The 17,672-nt window shown below is 44.0% G+C and overlaps 1 protein-coding gene across 1 annotated transcript in view; it reads left to right on the top strand.

Moving 5' to 3' along the window:
- LOC138067052 (uncharacterized) overlaps nucleotides 1-17,672 on the top strand; it is a 385,190-nt gene that overhangs the window by 232,905 nt on the left and 134,613 nt on the right. Inside the window, exon 7 of the mRNA XM_068940999.1 lies at nucleotides 17,436-17,550. The gene's annotated coding sequence lies outside the window, so the exon portion shown is untranslated. The remainder of the gene's footprint in view (nucleotides 1-17,435; nucleotides 17,551-17,672) is intronic.

Genomic DNA, 17,672 nt, shown 5'->3' with positions numbered 1-17,672 from the left:
GGATAAAACTGATGTGTGAGTGATATGTAGTGTGCGCTAGTTGGAGATATAAATGACCTCCAGTTACTTAGCTGGCAGTGGATGGTACCTTATCAGTATAATTTATTACAGTAGCTTTTCTTATCAAAAGATGTACAAAATCACACAATTCGGTAAAATCAGCATAAAAAATCAGCAGGTTAGACTTCAAAAGTCCTGAGATATGAGAGAGACCCACTTAAATGTGAATTACCCAAATTCTGAATCTCTTATGTCAGCAAACATGCCTTTGCAAGTGGGGGAGCTGTGGATGCTCTTTCCGAAGTTCATACTGCTTCCTGGTACTTCTGCCTGAAGCATTGGAAGCTTAAATGCAGACGTCCAAATTTGAAGCACTGTGTAGCCTTAGCCAAAAATATGACAGTAAGTCTAAGCTGTAGCCTTCGTAAACTGTATGACAGCTTTACTAAAGTTGTAGTACAAATTGAAAAGAACTAGGCCCAGGAGACCTAGTTAATTAGGTGATTTGTTGCTTGGCAAAAATAAATGAATTATTAGTCTATGAAGATACATGTAGCAGTTTGCCATTTTATGCAGAAATGTAGCCCTCTGCTAACTGGGAAGTTGAAAAGATCTAAAGGCTCATTAGGCTGAAATACCCATAGTCTAAATTTAAAGATTGTTATGGTACTAAATGTTTTGATGAGACATTTGCAAAGTGAAGTTACCATATTGTCACTGTGTGACACTCTGATGCTGACACAGAAATACTGCATGTGATGAATGACGAGTTCATAGAATGGAGGTTGCAAAAAGCGGTTTCAAGGTCTGTTTAGTGCATGAACTGGAAAGGGTTATGAAAATGGCAAGGCGAAAGAATAATCTGGCACTGCACTCTCAGGAGCAAGCTTTGGCTTCAGGCATGAAGCAGCAGGCGAAGCCCAGGAGGTCAGCGTGGAGGAGCGCAGGAGCAGAGCTGCAGCCTCTTAGGCTCGGGGCCATTCGTGTAGAGCCCTGCAGCACTTTTTTAAAGCCCTTTTGATGGCATCAGGGCTCCTTCTCTGGGTGCACAGTGCTTCCTGTTTTCTTGCCTTTTTTTTTTCCTTTTCAGATTGTTTGCTTGTCTCTTGTGCCTTCTCGGTCTCTTGTAAGTGTTTTTGGCTAAGGTATTCTCTCTTCACATCTTAGCTTCCATCTCAGTGAGGGCAGAAGGGGTTGGTTTGGTTTTGATTTTACCATTGCTATTTTGTTAGCCTTTGTGTGCTTGAGCCTCTTTTACAGCCAGCCAGATTTACTGCCTCCTCCTCACTGCTATTTTCTTCTTTATTTGATTCCCTTCCCCCCAACCCCCCCACCCTTCTCCCTTGGCTCTCCATTTTCCGTTGTCTTTATTTCCCCCCTAAGATCTCCTGAAACAGCTCTGGGAAGATGAAGCGTTCAATCTTGTTTTCCATCTCCAGCTAGCACTTTATTAATAACCCATATTTATTTAGCATCTAGAGCCTGCCAAGCACATGCATTCATACACACAAAGCCAGCCACCAGTGTTTGCTGTCAGGATAATGTCTTCCCAGAGGCTCACCTCCTCCTGCCAAGCCTAGCAAAATGCCTCTTTGTGGGAAGGAAAGGCTGCTCTTGTTGAATGATGTTTGTGCTCCAGTATCTCCCTAAAGAAAAATGAACGTGGGTCAGGAGTAATGCTGGGCCCTGCCCTTCCTACGGCACAGTGTGTTGGTGCAAGCGTTGCCTTTGCAAGTGAAGCGATGAGTAAGAGCTGGCTGCAGAGCTGAGATTGCAGGATCCAGGGGTGTAAGCAGAGGCAAGGAAAAGACCGAGAGCGGTTCATGGACCTCTGGTTTCCCTAGGGAGAGTCTGAGGCCTGGTTCTATGAGGGTGGGAAGCTTCTGGGTACAGCTGGCTATTCCCCACCGTACGTCCATGAGAGCAGAACACAGCCCCCTTGGGACCCCTGCGTGAGTCTGCTCGAGATCCCGTGCGGAGAGAGCGCCGAGTGTCTGTGCCTGGGCAAATGCAGTTTGTTCAACCTGGGGACGGCCACCGGGAAATGCCGCAAACCTGATTTATATGGCAGCACATACCATTTTGCTTTGGAAGATGGGGATGTCTAGGTCCAACTTGGCACAAGCAAGACCCCGCTATCCATGCGGAAGTGTGAGTAGTAGCCGCAGCACCGACTTCAGGCATGTTGCATGGGCTCACGCTTGGGCCCAATGCTTAGGGGCTACAACTTGCCACACCTGACTGTGCTGTGGCAATTGGTTGTGTCTGTGCTACTAAATAAACCAGGCCAGACCCTGTACTCTGGCCCTAAGGGTAAGCAGAGTGACATGGCTCAGCTCACATCCATGTAATAACTAAATCCATCTCTTTGTCCCAGAAGCGGCAGGCTCGTCCAGTCTGCCAGCTGGGGACGGTGTTTGGTATCTCCTGGCTGTGTCCGAATGCTATTTGGGACAGCCCTAACTGGCCTGGCTAAATCCATGCCAAAACTGTTGCACAGCCTGAATGTTTATGTGCCAGTCCTAGGGCTCTCTTGCTTCTTTTTAGTGGCATAGATACTGCCTCTGCGTCCAAACTCCGTCTTCTGAAGCAGAGGCAGTGCCGCGTGCTGGATGGATGTGCCTCCCAGCAGGCTTGGGAAGCTGGGGTCGAGCTTCCTAGTGAGAAGCCAAACTTGGGATGGCGTGCTGGACGTGTGTATGGACCGCACGACGAGCCGAATTGTCTTCCGGGGGCTCGCCATCTGTGAAAACCGGCCTTGACCTGCTGAGCTCCTGCAGGAGGGTGCCTGAGCAATGCAGGAGCATCTTGAAAAATGTAGAAAAGCATTGTTATATATCGCATGACTTTGTTCATTTCTTCTGCCCTCCTTTATTAGTCATTCCACTCCATGGATGGGAGAAGGTCTCTTCCTCTGTGTTGGTGGAGCTGTAACATAAGAAGCAGTAATCTGTTGTGAGGCCTGAACATCTTCCGGTAATCTCGCTAGAGGCCGTTGGCTTCAACAGGCTTTAAAAGGTGGGCTCCAAAGTTGGTAGGTTAGTGAAATCGAATCCTGCTATTTTCCAGATGTCACTGAACACATGCTCCTTTGCTGTGGGTTACTGTTGAGAAAGTGGGGGTTAAAAATACATTCGGTCTAGAAAAAGAGATGGGCTTCCCCCCTTGCTTTCTCCTTCCCTGTGGCTTTTTGTGTAAGACCAAAGTGATGGCGTATTGTTTGGTTATTGTTTTAATTGCTAGCGTCCTTAAGACACAAAAAAACAAGGGAAAAAATCAAGCCGTGATTTGCAGTGAGAAGTGCAAAGGAGGCTTCTTTCAGGCAACCCTAATGACCCAAGGATCAGGCTGGCCCCATTCCTAAAGTAATCCCTTGCCCCTCAGCAGGGATAAGCATGGACAGTTTTGCTCTGTTCCTTACAAAAGGCTAATTAATGCCTGATTATGCTTAAAATTGGTATACAGGTGTGTTTAAATATTTTGTCAGGGGAACTAGAAGCGCGTGTTGCCACTGCCATGCCAGGGAAAAAATATTTTCTCTTGACAGCGCATTGGGTGTCCGCAGCGAGCAACCAGGGTCAAAACAGCACAGAACGAGATGAACGCCTAAGGCACGTAAACTGAGTATATGCGATGTGAGCAAGGTATGAATTGTGCTGGAGTGTTTCCCAAATGGTTTGGCCTAGGCCTAAATTGGCTTGTGCTGACATGAGTTGTGAAGCTGAATTGAGCAGGAGATAGATCTGGGCTGAGACTAGCTCTTTTCCAAAGCACGACACTCGGGAAAGGATTCCCTACAGAAACGGTACGTGTATTTTCTGTGTGTCTCTGCTTTAGATGTAGCGTGTGAGTACTGAGAAATGATTCACGCTTCCCCTGATTCTCCCATCAGCAGAAGATTAATCCCAGCAGCTGCTTAGAAACTGTTCTGTTTTGGGATGGAGCTTTATTTTTCTCATAGTAGTCATCATGTTGGAATCCTAGTGGAAAGTGAGGTATTGTGTAAAACTGTGGGGCAGTGTTTGTTCTACCAAATGCTTGAAATACTTTTATCCGTCAAAAAAGAGCTTTCAGCTTTTATTACCACCACTGCAGGTCTCTTACTACACGCAGATAGATTTATCCACTGCCCGTTTGAATTAAGAGCAAAGACTCTCCTTGACTTCAGAGGGTGTTTAAGTGGAGAGCCGTGTGCATCCGGAGAGTATAAAACAAGCTTTTCCCGAGACTCAGTCCTGTCCAGAGCCTAAAATAAGGATGTCTTCTCTGAAACGCAAACGCTGAATGCATGCACATTATGCTGTTCCAGCTGTGCTGAGAGAGAACAAGTCATTTCTGCTCTCTGTGCCCTTCAACATTCGAGGAAGTGGTTTTTTAATTAACAGTGCTATTTTTTTTAGCTTAAAATAAAATAGGTTAAAATACATATTTATAAAAAAAGCTTATTTATCTGCGCAGGTGGAGCGTATTAGTTTTCTGGAGTACATTCATGTCTCTCTCTTTCACACTGGCTTTCATACATCTTGTTCCCAGTCGCTCCAAGGGAATGCAGTCACAGTGCAGAAAGATGTTCGGTGCGTTTTCTGCGTTGTTATTTTTTGCTGTTTGTGTCTCTGTATGATACGTTCTTGCAAAAGGAAATGATTAGGAGGAGACAGCCCGAATGGTGCAGAACTCCTGAATGAATGAAACTGCAAACATGAAGCCAGTTCGGGAAATTGTATGCAAACCTTACCGGAGTTAGACTGCGAACTGACATTAGTATAATTCCTGCTGACACTGATGCATACAAATTAACAGTTTCTATAATGAAGCTGGTGTCATCTGCCAGTTTCTGTTGAGCTGAGTCTCTCCCTTCAGCCTGTATTATTTTTCCACCTTCTGAGATGCCTAAGCCCGTTGTTCCTATTACACTGTCTCAAGCAGATTGAGCTCTTACACAGTTTTTGTGAGTTATTGCAGTTAGTTATTCACGTTTTTCGTGTCAGTCACATGTATAATTAAATCAAGGTGACCTTGGTAAGATTTTTGGCTGTGGCTTTGCAGTTAAAAAAAGAGAAATAATCACTTTGGGAACTATTTAGATTCACAGCATTTCTTTTTGACTTGCAGTGATTTCTGTGCAAGGCTGGCTTTAGGAATGTAAAGTGTGTCATGAAACAAACCCTGGATTTTAGCCAGTGGGACATTTCCGATTTTCTGGGGATGAGCCTAAAACTACTCATCAGTGATCCATAAATGTGTCAGTTCTTGACAAATTCTGACAAATTCAGAACTTGAGCATAGAAAACATGCTTAGGCAATGCGTTCGTGGCACCCACCGATCATTTAGCGCATGAACGGAATAACAACATTACCGCATTTTTTTCCTTCGGGAAGGAATTTTTTCTTATTTCTTCTATCCATAAAACCTCTGAAGAGGGAAACGAATGTTTCTTCTTGTTGGGGGAGAGGAGTCCACATCAGCATCTCAACAACCCCTTGAGCCTATGGAGTTTGGATCTGGATCAGATTATCACAGCTAATAACGTGGGCTGTAGCACCTCAGAGTTTGATGTGTAGACTGAAAGTCACCTGAAGACTCAGAAGAACGGCTATGCAGGGAAGTAGGAGGGAGCTGGGAAATAAATACTTACACGTAAAATACAGTCAGCTAGCGGGAAACTTGAAGTTTGTTGAGATTTAGGGCTTCTGAAGAACCTTTCGGTGTCAGGCACATAAATGAGACGGAATATCTTTGGGAATGGGTTGCTGAACAGGTCTTGAGAATCCTGGCCTTGAGTTTCAGGATCAAGCCGTTCACTGCATACAAGAGAGTCTCATTATATGCAGCTGGAGGTCCCACGTTTCATTCCAGTCTTCAGTAAAGGGAGTAGCTGCACACGAGTATCCTATCTCGCGCGCGTTGTGATGGGGAGCTAGGCTGCTGAGTATGTGCCTTGCAGTTCTGTTGCTTCAGATCCCATCGTCATGGGGTTCACACGGTCGTGATTTCCAGGCTGTTTTATAGTGACTGATACCAACCCGACAATTTTTAAAATAAACTGACATTTTATTAGAAGTATTTAATTTTGAAGGCAAGACAAACACAGTGTAACAGGCAACAATGAAGGGAAATAGCAGATAATCATAGTCACCATCCGAGGTTCGCTGATCATTCAACAATTGAATTTTTCCTCAACAAATTGTCTGTAAGAAGTCAAATGATAAACTTACAGTCTGGTAGAAGGAACATTTAAACTATTGCAATCTGATTAATGTTTACTGTTTCCATATGCCAGAAGTCAGTGTTTTGCATCAGTCCAAGTTCTGGTCCGTTATCAGCTTTTCTAGACGCAGCAGAAGAGGGGAACAGAATCGGGTTCAGCTTGCAGAGCTGGGGTCACTGCTGAGTGGAACTGCACTATAGAGACAAAAAGAAGACGGCTCTGTCAGGGCACAGGCCTGCCAGTATCCGGGGACTAGGAGCTCGTGTTGGAGAAACTCAGGTTAAATAAAGGGAGCAAATCCGCGGAGTGAAGGTGTTTGATAATGGAAGGGCTTCCGAAAGGATCATGATCAATTCTCCATTGCAGAAACGTTTCAAATCAGGATGAGATGTCTTGCTGGAATCTCTCTCGTGAATCACTGATGTGTTATGGGCTCAGTGGGTGAAATCCCTCGATATTGCTCAGGTTAGCAGACTGCGTGAGCTCCCGATCCCTGAGGCCTTGAAATCTGAAGATAGTGCTGGGTCTCACGGCTATGTGAATAGACTGTGCTCCGCTCTTCTTCCTTGCAGAGGTTTTAGAGTCACCTTAACCCCCTGAGGGTTAGGGTTACCTAACCTCCCCTAAAACAGATACTTTCTTACTACAGAGGGTAGGGAGGGCTGTAACTCCAGTGCTTGCTTTTTCTCTGTGGGAATCAGCAATAGATGCTGTTTGGTATTTTAAATAAAAAGCAATTGGGAAGTACTAGAACAATCTTCTTTTTTGTCTGTGCATTTCCATCCTGATGTGTGGAGCGTTGGAGCCATAGTTTGGTGCTCTATCCCCAAAGCTTTCCTTAAAGCCTGAAATACAGGAGAGGAAGTTGGTTTGGCTTCACGGAGACAGTTCTTGGGGAGAATGTGAGTGGTTGAGGAACTGAACGCTTAGGTTTTATAAATTCAACAAGAACAGCGTTTTGTCCCTTTATGGCATTGTTGCTGCTTTTGCTTCTTATCCTTGGCCAGAACTCAAAACAGAAAAAAGGATTGTGAGAATGAACAATGCTGATGAAACTAATTTGCCCTGTTTTGTGAACTTCATAATAAATTCAGGCTGCCTTTAATTGGCGTTTTGGACAAAGTTTCTTTCGAAACCTATTCAGCCCTTCCTAATTAGAGCATAATCTTTGTGTGAGCAGATTATCATTTGCAAACAGCTGTACCTGCCGATTTCCTTTTGGAGATGGTGTGATGGTAAAACTGATGTTCTGCCATGTCACCAGATAGGGGTGGGGTGGGGGGGAATGATTTTGACCTCCTAGCAAAGGAGTGTGTATGTGTATTTCTTATGTGTGTGTGTGTATACATACATATATATATATGTGTATATATATATATAAATATATATATATATATATACACACGCACATATGAAAGATGGGATATCAACGGGGCAAGGAAGGGATGATGAGATTTGCAAGGATGCACTCTGGTTCATAGTACATTAATTCCTTCCAAACCTTTTGCAGGTGACATGGCAGTGGGAGAAGGACTGTTGCATTTTTGGCTCTGGACGGTGGGGTTATGGCCTGTGTGCTGCTGCACTTCACACAGCTCCTGGCTTTCCTTATGGGAGTCTGAAGTGGCAGGCACTTCTGTTCAGGATAAAGTGAAGCCTCACTTGGCTTTACTTTATTGAGTAATTTTGGCAGAATTTGCCCTCTTGTTTTATGTATCGGCGCAACAAGAAACACTTTCCTGCCTTATGCAGGTGGTTACGTGCGTACTTCAGTGAGACTGGAAGAACTATCACTTAGTCTCTGGGTAAAGAATTGAAATGGATTCTGAAGTAACACTGTAAAGGATTTTATCTCTTTTAAAAAGTTTGTAGAACTTTTACAAGAATACGACGTTTTGGTTTATTAATAAGAAATTATAAAATCCAGTTTCGGTGTTCCATTAATATATTTTGCACCAGTGCGTGGGGCGATCGGAAATTAAAATTTTTGACGTGTTTGGCTGCAATTTATTTAGCTTTGCCTGGGAAATTCCAGTTAATAAGGTCTGAAAACAATATTTTATTCTGGCATCTCTTGTTTTGCGGATGGAAATTCAAAGCTTCTTGGGAAAATGGTCTTAGTTAGCTCTCCAGTTGAGGAAAGGTGGCTTTTGTCAACTCAGCTTTTAAACACTGACTACTGGGTTAGATTATCACTGTCTTTGTTATAGAGAAAAACTACCAAGGCCCAGGGAGATTATGAAACCTGCAGTAGAGATGAGATCTTGCATCTAGTATTTTAAGCACTGGAGCTTTCTTCCAAAACGCTTTGAGGATAAATACCTGGGCACTTTTCTGCTCAGACCTGCTTAGCCGCATGTTTGCTTCTGTTCCAAAATCTTACTATGCGCGTTCTTCCTGAAATTGGTTTTCTTCTGGAAGGAGGGGTAAAATAATAGTGTTTGCTAAAATGTGAAGTTGTGGACAGTTTTCACTCCCAGTCAAAGAGGTTTTTCTGTCGCTGAGGTTTTTGACAGTTTATTTTTCTTTTAAGTAGCAATTTCTGCTACGTTCCTATCAGCCTTACGGCCAGCTGATACAGAAGCGGACCTAAACAGCTTTGCGTTTGTTTTCTTGGTATACTGCTGTGTGCTGACAGACAGCTCCCTGATGTGTTTTATAGTACCGTTACATCATTGTGCCTCTCCACTGCGAGAAATTCTTTCTTTTTCCTGTCTAGAAAGTGAGCTTGCTTTCCTTTTGCTTGTACCCGAACTCCGGTGGCAGTGTCTCCCAGCTCTCTTCTGCCCGGTTCGTTACCTTCTGATCTGTGGCGCAACTCCGGCTCCCTCCCTGTAAGAGAAGACAACTGTTTGCTTCCATACTACGAAGCTTGCAGATATTAAGTATTTTTAAGCAGTGTCTAGTTTAAAAAAAAAGGGGGGGGGGGGGATGAGATGAATTCAAGCCCAGAAAAACTGCCTACCTGACAGCTTAATTGGGTCCTTGCTTCCTGGTTTACCTGCAGTTGCTTTGCTGCTGCATACCGACGTCAGGAGGCTTTTATCTTTACGCCCCTTTGCGTGACAGTGTGGTCACGCTCTGCTGGTTTTGTGCAGGGTGCTGCACGTCTGATTCCGGTTCCGGATGGAAAGGAGAGATGGCTTGGCAGTTAATAGGCGCTAGCACGTAAAGAAAAAAACGTTTAATTCCATAGTCTACGATAAATCTCTCACGTGACTCTTGGCAAGTCAGCTAAACGTTGTCTGTATATGAGAAGCCTCTTGTGTAGCTGTATCAGGTTGTACCCCCTCCAGAAGAGACTGTGAGACTGAGGGACGTAGTCTGGGAGGTTTCAAAGGCTAAAGGCAACGAGCCTGACACTTGCCTTCATCAAAACAGCAACGGCCAAAATCTGCCAGGAGCATGAGGGATATCATCTATTTAATCAAATAAACTGTTTGCAGCACCTCGAGTCACAGAAGGCATTAGTGAGTCTTCTCAAGCATCTTTGTCTGTCTTTGCAATTTGGCAGTGGGTTGGGCCTCTGGCTAAATCCCTTTGATTCCTTCTGTAGGAGCAAAGATTGCAGACGTGAAAAGCACCTGCTGAAATGGGCAGCGTGCGACAGTTTCCTCCTCGTAGCCTATTGTTTTATTATGTGACCAACTTTAGTAACGGTTCTCCAGGACTCATAACCCTTAGTGTGCTTTGCTGTGGTTATCCTGCATGTCACCTGTGCATGGTATTAATTAAGACCTGGGGAGACAAGGCTATAAAGCTGAAAAATTCACTTTGCCATGCAATAGGGGTAGTACTATGAAAACTGGCAAAAAGCCCACATGTAGCAGTCTGCTGGTTCTTCCAGAATTGGTTTCTGTCTCTTTTCTCAAGAGCTTGAAGTAATATGACATCTTAAAGATAAACTTACAGGTTCAATTGCCTGCTTAGATGTACAATCATGCATTTTGCCCACTTGAATTAAATGTGCCTAAGGGACTGAGTTTATGTTCTGTATCTGTTCAAGCACACGGTTGAAATAAACAGCATGGTCCTAGCAACATAGCATGCTAGCTATTAATCCACTAAGTACCCTATTAGTACCTGTCACTTTGGATTAGCAGTGAGTTTTTTATGTTCATCATGTATTTAAGTATACTGACTTTTGGGTGGATTAAATCTCTCTCATTCAACTAATTCCCAAAAAGCATCCATCTGGAGAACTTTATGCCTTAGAAGTCTATTTCTCAGCAATAAGTCCAAATAAGATGGGCTTTATCATCCCAGAGAGTCACTCAGGATGAGGTAATGGGAATAATAATTGGTTTCTGGGGTTTTAAGTTTTTTCTGCTAGAAACCTGCTCATACATAAATAGAAGGGAGGTATTTCATTTCTGTCAAGTATATAAATTATTCAGCGATCGATTAAATGTCAGGCAACCTAATAATTAGTGTACCTGGGTATCATTTAGAACGTAAACTCCCTGGGTGGGGATTTTTTTTTTTCCTTTCTTCCTGTATAATCACCACAGGCTCATGGCCCATGATTTGGACTCTTAACTGCTATCATAAAAGAAATAACAGTGTCAGAAAAACTCCCCACTCTAATGCCTATATTCTTCAGTAATCGTCTAATCACTGCATCTCTGAAGCATGTCACGGTTCCATTATGGAATACTGCTTAAAAGGGACAACATGGGCTTTTATGTCACTGTATCTTCCTATCCGTTCAGTGCTAACATACATCGGCGTGCCTCTTGCAAAGGATGACTGTTTGAGACCCGAGCTTGAGACTCAGCTCCTTCCTTTTGTTATCAAGGTCAGCAAAGGTTTGAACTGAGAGGAGGAGTAGAATATAGATGGCACGTATGAAATTAAAACACAGCCCACAGCTGTTAGGTTTGCAACATTGTCAAAAAAAAAAAAAAAAGAAAATCTGTGTAAAACTCTTTCCAGAGGAAACGATGGAGCGACAGGCTTGCTGTCTCACGCTTGTAGTACAGGATTTTGACCAAACGGCAGAGATGACATGGACTGGGCAAGTGAGGACGGTACGACTGCCACGCTACAGCAGCAGGCTGCAAAGGAGAGGAGGTCGTTAAGCTCGTGCACCTTCTAGCTTTTGGGTTCTCAGCTGTGACTGTGGCTGTGTGAGTGGGGTTTGATAGTGCTGTCTTCGGTGGTCTCAGTCAGAGATACCCCCAACCAGTTTTCTCTGCTCACCGTCAAAAGAGCCGTTTCATAAAACTTTTCTTACAGTCGTTTTGCAGGCAGACTCTCTGCAGCAAAATGAAGTTTTCTGGCCAAGTGTTGATTCCTGAGGTTGGAAGTGTTCGGCGCTCACTGAGATTTTACTCAGTCAGAAGCAAGAATTTTGAGGCCTGTCGCTTGGCTTGTGGCAAGGAATCCTTGTCCCGAGGATAACCGAGGGCACAGGGCCGCCTAGGGAAGGCTTTGTGGCCGCCCTGCTCCCTCTCCCGTATCCTGGCGGCTGCTTAGTGGAAACTCCCAGGTTTTGTTTTGTGGCTGGAATTAGTGGGAACAGAAAAATCCATTTTGCAGGTTCCTAGGCGGTTTCTGCTTGGCTCAGACCTTTTTGAATTTAGGGCTTTGAGCTAATGAAATCAAAAGAGGATTTTGAGAACAGAAAAAAAACAATTTCCAGAGGTGGGTGGAGGCTCTTAGAGGCTTCCAGAGTAGCCGGTATTGGCCTGCCTCTGTGTTTGCTGACAGGGTGCTCTCAGCGGGTAGCATTAGGGCAGCGCTGTGAGCTGCGGTACCATTAAGCCAAAAAAAAAAAAAAAAAAAAAAGAGAAAATACAGGACAGTGTTCTCTAATTTCATCTCTCTTTTTCTGAGGTCTTTAAAATGCCATATTTTCTCAAGGGAAGAAAAATTGTCCTTGAGAAAAAGGAAAACTTTTGTATTTCTTGTTTTCTTCATGGGGCCTGTAATGGCTTTCTGAAAAAGTAGGCCCTATTTATGGCAGTGGTATATTGTAACCAAAAAGAGACGCTCAGAAATGGTTGTGTACGTTGCTTGTCAGAGCCTACCAAATTGACTCTAACCAAGGAAGGAAAGGCAAGACATTTAACTCGGCAAGGTGATGGTTATTGTATTTACGTGACGCTCTCTGGCTATCTACACAAAGGAGAGTGCAGCGCGACTGTAAAATATGTGGAAAACCTCATTGCGAGTCCTTTGCCTACCAGTGAGAACTTACATTTGGGATAGAAAAACAGGATTGCAGTTTCTAAACTAGCTGGAACACCTAATCTAATTTAATTAAGCGATTGGATTCCCTAACCTACAGGCCTATGGAACTGGGGGGGAAAAAAAGTGTTTTCTGATTTCCTTCTAACGTTTCCATTGGTTGTTTGCTCCCTACGTCACTGATATGTCTGCAGCAGGGACATGCTTTTGGTTGCAGGTTTGAGGGTGCTCAGTATAGTTCTTTATCAAAACAAGCCTTTTCTCCGCTAGCTCTTGCTTGCAATTTCCTGTCACTTACCCCTTCTAGTCAAGCTACTGTCTAAACTTGTAAATGCTGCATTTTGGGGATAACTTGCTAAATGTGCTTTCTCAGCCTCCACCAGAATCAGCTGTCAGCAAATCTGAGAGCTGATTACTCTAAAACATCACAAGAAGACATGTGTATTCCTGTCTAGGCAGCCCAAATTTCCACCGTGTTGTCGCCCTTTTTGTTAGGGTGGTAGCAATTTCACTTTTGCATCAGTTGCTCATTGGCTTTGCACAAATGCTCAATTTCACTTGTTTTTCATGTAGAAAAAGAATATATGAGACAAACCATAACCATCCTTTTCTTCGACCTGTGTGCCACATGTGTTTTCGTGTCCTGTCACTGTTCATATTCCATTGTTTTTCCTATATGCGTTTGTTCTTGTAGGCTACCTGGAAGACTTTGATCATTATTGCAATTTACAGTAGAGATCAAGGCTGGGATTATTTTAAAAAATATTTAAAGAGCAAAAGAGCCCAGTGGATTGTGACCTGGATCAGTGATACAGGATGGACCCCTGGCGCTACTTTCCTGGAGCGTGAGCAAGTCCCGGGGCTGCTACTCTTTTTTTCTTCTGCTTTTTGTGCCTATGGATTATAAGGTCTTCTACAGACAGCTGCCCTTTCCTATGTATTTATGGAGTGCCTAGCCCCAATGTCAATAAAACATGTTAAAGTCATTGGAACATTAATTTGAGTGGGTTATCTGGTGCTTTCAGTACTTTCACTCTGATTTTCACAGAATCACAGAACGGTTGAGGTTGGAAGGGACCTCTGGAGATCATCTAGTCCAACCTCCCTGCTCAAGCAGGGTCCTCTAGAGCACATTGCCCAGGATCACATCCAGACGGGTTTTGAATATCTCCAGGGAAGGAGACTCCACTACCTCTCTGGGCAACCTGTTCCAGTGCTCTGTCACCCTCACAGTGAAGAAGTTTTTTCTCAGGTTTAGGTGGAACTTCCTGTGGTTCAGATTTTTGGATACGGTAATATTTACGCTCGCGTTTGGAACAAGTCTTCTCACGCACTTCAAGATCAGTCTGGAGCGTGCATCAGGAACAAGATCCAGCAAGCGGCACAAGTGCCTTAAAATCCTGCCTGGCATCTGGAGTGGAATTGAGGGCCCCGAGCGAGGTGCCTGGTGTCCCTGAACAGCGCTCAGAGAGAAATAACTTAGTGACACAGGACATCCTGGTGCATGAGGAGGTCACCTCTGGCTGGTGATCGTAAGCAGGCCCCTCCCTGCGGTGGCTGGGACTACGCTGGGAGTCTGCAAGAGCTTCAGCTGCCAGGGGAGGGTTTCATGCAGATGGGCAGCAACCCAAGCGAGGCATCCCCTGCACTAGGGGTCAGTGCTTTGTTTTATTTAAATCCAAGTTACAGATTCAGGTAATTCTGCTGTAGTCTTTCTTCATAGTGCCAGAGTCCTTTATCGGATGTAGTTCCAGGTGAGATCCCCTGTCTCCTCCTCCCTATGTGTTACCATCAGCTCTCCTCTCTCAAGAGAGAGGAGACCCTTGTAGCTTCTGTTCTGTGATCTGCCCCAGAACAGGATTTCATGTAGGTAGATTATGAAGTTTTCTTTCTGTGTCCAGCTCTTCTCTGGGACTCGTCTTGTATTCCGACCGGTAGATCCAACTCTGTAGAAACTGGCAGATCTATTTTTAAGAGTTGCTTGTGTCTGGTTGCCCGAGCCGTGACAAGAGGAATGTTCCCAGCACGTAGGCAAGCACGGTTCTCTTCTCTTCCTGAGCAATCAACTGTATCATCTGGACATAACCCAGTTGGTCGTCCCTGATGGGGTACTTCCTAATCTGTTTTTCCATTAACTCTCTAAAAGGTTATTAATCTATCTGATCCTTTGTTTAGTCCCAAAACAGCTTGAAAAAGAGTTGTCTTGTGTTTTTTGCCTGTGTTACCGTGGCTGTTGGTTGTTTCAGAGCTTAGGGAGAAATCCACAGAGGCGAAGTGCTTTAATGGGATACTGGCGTCTGTGAGATATTTGTGTATTTGAAGGATTCATTTACAAATGCAAGGGGGCCTGCCATGAAAGCTGTTTTAATCAAAACAGGGTTGACAGGCGTGAGAAACTTGTGGCAAATATGAATGGGAAAACATGAGGCACCCCCTCTTTACACGTCAGTTGTCGTTTTCTGGTTATGAGGCTTTCTGTCATACAGCTTGAGTTGTTCTTTTTTCTTGCTTCTGCCAGCATTGCATGTTTAAATTCCAGCAGAGCAAATGGATTATGATTTGTGCAAGTACAGAAAGGAGTGTCTGGATTGTGAGCCAAGTGATTTGGTAATGGAGGGGGCAGGGACCTGGGGGTGGTGTCGGATCTAGTGGGAGTTGGTCAGAGATCTTTGTCATCTGCAGAGGAAGGGGGACGTCGTGGCAAGGTTAAGCATCGCGCATCTTGGGGGCTCAAGTTTTGGTTTTGTGGATATCTCAGGTACTTGGGGTTTTGTAAACTGAGTGGAAAAGTGATTGCTGAAAACTAAGATGAAAAGCCCAAGTCAGTAATACAAGGTGTGTTTCACAGACGGAGGCAGGAAATGGATCTGCCCTGCCATTTCAAATTCACATGCCGTGATTTTTAATACAACTGTAGGTGAGTAGCGCTGCTGCTGAGTCGAACTGATGGTTCACAGGCTCTTGGCTCGACATGGGTGGAATTGGCCCCTGTCGTCTTAAGGTGCCGACGACGCTGCAGGGCTGTACCTAGACCTCTGCCAACTGCGGGGGATCATCGTCCGTGATCTGGCTGCTTTGTGCTGTCTGTGCAAGAGGCCAGAGGAGCCCCACATCCACTGTCCCCCTCCTTCTTCCCCTTTCTGTTTCCTCTGATTGGCCTGTTAGCTTTTTGGAGCTGGAGCACTGTCTTACTATGTTAGCGACCCTCCGGCGTAGTGAGATCCTTATTTGTACTGAGATCCCTAGATACTGTTGTGCCAAAAAATGCTTCTGCTTGTACGCCTTTCAGTCTGGTCACCTGGGAAGCTGCAAGCCTGTTTTTTCTTTCTGGTTAATAAAAATCACTATTAACACTGCATCAATATGTAGCAGTAACAACAAAATCTCACTCTGGAGCGCCCAGTCTCTCTTTGCAGCGAAAACGGTCAGTTTGGTATCAGAATTGCAAATATTTGATGACTGAATAGCCTGAATAGCTACCCTGAAAGAACTGACTGTACCATAAACCACCCTCCCCACCCCCCCCCCAAAAAAAAAAAAAAAAGTTCAGGGCAAATAGCAGTAGAGGAGAAGAAGAATATTTGCTAGGACTTTGTGTCAAACACTGAGGGCGAATGGTAAAAAAAAAAAAAAAAAAAAACAGTGGAAAGGTGCCCAGTATAGTACAGTAAATAGTCTAGAGAGAAGGGAAAGCAGTACAACCTTTTCTTACCCTGGGACTAGCTGCTCCCAAGTCGGCTGATGAGAAAGGGAAGGTTTTGAAAGTGGTGGGAAGTGTTATGGTTAGGCACCCGAACAGCTGAAGAAATTGGCAGATTTGCAGAGGTGCTGACCTATAGATGCACATTTGGGAAAATCCACCCCCAAATTAGAGCAATTGCACTTTGTTACAGAGTTTAAAAAAAAAGAAAAAACTTGCAAACTCAGAAATGTCCTGGTGCGTCCAGGAGGCAAAGAAGGGAGAGAGCGTTCTCTTTGACTCAAGCGCGCTTGCTAATCAGGCATAATACGGTCAGACCACATGAGCAGAGCAAGAACACGGCAAGGAAGGACTGAAGCATTATCAGCTTTCAGCAGTGCTCAAGACCCCGCCGTGTCATCTTGGGAGCTGGACTTACTGTTCGATTGGGAGATTTCCTGTTGCTTTGACGACACTTCCATAACACCCTTCAGAGATACAGTGCAAGTCCCATTTAATGCTTTTAGGGGAAAAATAGTGTATAATGCAGTAGCCGCCATAAAGAGGAAGCAAGTGCTGAGTGCAGATGTTTTGATTGCAGTTGTATGCTGATCTAATTTGCATTTTCCCTTAGTTGTGCAAACCTAAGAAATCGGTGGACCTTGCAGTGCAGAAAAAAATAGGAGTAAGACATCATAAATTCTTGGCTTGGTTTATTTACTGTTACTTGTTTTTACACAAGCTGTTGCACTATGGCTTGCTCCTCACTGGGAGTTTTGGGTACTAATCTAATCCTAACATGTGATAATAGTAACACGTGCCTTACCAAGAGAGCAGTGACATTTCTATTGTTCAGATTACAGATTAGCAGTGAAATTTTTATTGTTCAGATTATAGATTAAGTAGCACTGTATAAAAGAAGCAGTGCATTTCATTTCTTAAATATATTTTCCGAGAGAAGATGGGGTTTTAATGAGATTGACAGCACTTGAGAAATAATGTTTGTTCAATGCTTGTTTTGAGATTTTTAAACAAGAAAATTTCTGATTTTTCCAAATAAGAAAAAGTCATTGCTGTGAGATGTAGGGCACTTCAACCTCAGTAGGCAGATCTGTACCAATATTTTGATGCAAAACTTTTTGTTTCATTGGAAAGCAATTTTTTCCAAGTTCTCAGTGTTCTGACTGGACTCAAACGCAAGTGCTAATCTCTAAATTTTCCCTAGGAAATAAAATTTTCTTTCCTACCCCACTTCATTCCATGCCCTCCTTTGAGCGTGTTCAAATGAGAAATTTTTAGCGCTTGTGTCTTTTTACTGAGCATATTTTGATGGATAACAATTTTTGTTGCAGCAGAGGGGAAAGCTCCCTGGCAGAATGCACCTCTGAATCAGCGATGGACAGCCGCATGCCCGCCCTTCAAGCTGTAAACATCCCGAAATCTCATTACGGAAGGACGTCTTTTTGTCAGGTAGGCACATATCGGTATGTTTGCTGTTATTGAAAAATCAAATGCCCATCAGTTCTTCTTGCCTTAGCTCATCCGTGTTTTGAATGGCAGTAAACTGAATCTTAGCGCCGAGCAGAAAATGG

Source organism: Struthio camelus, chromosome 4 (genome assembly GCF_040807025.1).
Source record: "Struthio camelus isolate bStrCam1 chromosome 4, bStrCam1.hap1, whole genome shotgun sequence".
NCBI classification, from domain to species: Eukaryota; Metazoa; Chordata; class Aves; order Struthioniformes; family Struthionidae; genus Struthio; species Struthio camelus.
Note: the sequence above shows the minus strand (reverse complement) of the source record. Positions and strands in the feature narration are given on the sequence as shown.